At 36.3% G+C, this 1720-nt stretch overlaps 1 long non-coding RNA gene across 2 annotated transcripts in view; it reads left to right on the top strand.

Annotated features, from left to right (window-relative positions):
• The first annotated feature begins 573 nt into the window (after positions 1-573).
• The window catches only part of LOC134248295 (uncharacterized), a 20705-nt gene continuing 19558 nt past the window's right edge, over positions 574-1720 (top strand). For both annotated transcript variants that reach the window (XR_009988021.1, XR_009988038.1), the window contains exons 1-2: positions 574-709; positions 975-1104. This is a non-coding gene — a long non-coding RNA (uncharacterized LOC134248295). The remainder of the gene's footprint in view (positions 710-974; positions 1105-1720) is intronic.

Raw genomic sequence — 1720 nt, 5'->3', positions numbered from 1 at the left:
TTTTAAATGTCGGAATATTTGGTAAAAATAATCAAATCGCTTAATTTGATTGTTTTGGTATAATGAAACAGTTATGGAATGGGAACTCGGTAAATAGCAAATTTACGGTTCCCCTCGGCAGGAAACTATTTCCCTCGGCGGCTTCGCCAACTCAGGAAATAGTTTCCTACCTAGGGGAACAGAAATTTGCCATTTATCTCGTACCCATTCCATAACTGTTTTATTACACCGTGAGACCAAAAAAAACACAAAACAGCATACTTTTTTGTATATACTGGTACTCTTTTTACACTGGTTGGCATTAGATCTCTGGTTGCCCATCTTAATCTTTTCTCTAGACCAGCAAACTTCAGATCTGCAGCTATCTTTTCTCATAATTATAATGTAGCAAATTGTAGTATTGGTTTAGGTTTAGTTACTTGTAAGGAGGAGGCCCTGGGGCCTATTTTATTAATTTACCTGAAAGTGCATTTTGTTTTTGTGATAATTAACAAAACAGTTTTATTCTTACAATTTGATATAGTCTCACAACTCTGCAATGGTTTTTCTCACCTTTCCTTTGTTTTTAGGACAAACCTGTAACAGTATTTGGAGGCAGATTGTTTGTCGTCATGGCAACAACTTAAACCACTTCATCCTAACCACATATGCCGTGATGTTGACTGAGTTGTGCTGTGATTGTTAAAGTCATTCTTACTTCTGTTCCAAGGTTGGTGTCCTATTTTGAAAATATTTAAGGGATGTTTTTAAGTTTTGTGTGATTTTTTGCTTTGTGAATAACACAGTCTTGTTACAAAGGCATATTTCATGAAGCGCACTAGCTAGTGTGTGTGATTAACACTAAGAAATTATTTCTTATAACACGTTATGTGTTAGAGTATGAATGGAGGGAGTCAGCAAGATTCCATTTCCCTGCATTCTAAAATTGTGGAACCCATTTCACATGGATTTTTTGCATTCTATTTGTATTTTAGGATAATTAACTTACCAGTACCTGGAGAAATGTCTTGTGGCACACACTTCTGGCACTGACAATGTTTGAACAACCCTAGTGCAGCCTCATACACCACTTTATAGGGATGACACATTGTGCTGTTGACTGAGGTATGCTATGATTGTGATTGTTAAAGTTTTTTCTTGTTTCTGTTCCAAGGTTGGTGTCTTTTTATAAAGATATTGACTTAATTTTAAAGCTTTAATTAAAAGCTGTAAATATAAGGAATAATTTTTAGTTTTTGAATGTTATTGGACAGGTGTATACTTCAAACAAACTTAAAAGCAGAGACATATTTTCATGTAGTATTAAACCTAGGGTTGGATACTGTTAAGGATGAAACAGTTTGATACCATACCATTTTTAGCTCACCTGAGCCGAAGGCTCAAGTGAGCTTTTCTGATCAAAATTTGTCCGGCGTTGTCGTTGTCGTAAACTTTTCACATTTTCATCTTCTTCTCAAGAACCACTGGGCCAATTTCAACCAAACTTGGCACAAAGTATCCCTGGGTGAAGGGGATTCAAGATTGTTCAAATGAAGGGCCAAGCCCTCTTCCAAGGGGAGATAATTATGAATTAGTGAAAAATTATTAGCATTTTTAAAAAATCTTCTTCTTAAGAACCACTGGGACAGGAAAGATGAAACCTGTGTGGAATCATCCTCAGGTAGTGTAGATTCAAGTTTGTTCAAATCATGACCCCCGGGGCTAGGGTGGGGCCAAAATG

This window comes from Saccostrea cucullata, unplaced genomic scaffold (genome assembly GCF_032062105.1).
Source record: "Saccostrea cucullata isolate Sc308-1 unplaced genomic scaffold, CSIRO_AGI_Scuc_v1 ctg2565, whole genome shotgun sequence".
Lineage (NCBI taxonomy): Eukaryota > Metazoa > Mollusca > Bivalvia > Ostreida > Ostreidae > Saccostrea > Saccostrea cuccullata.
The sequence above is the reverse complement of the archived record's forward strand: the minus strand, read 5'-3'. Positions and strand labels throughout refer to the sequence as shown.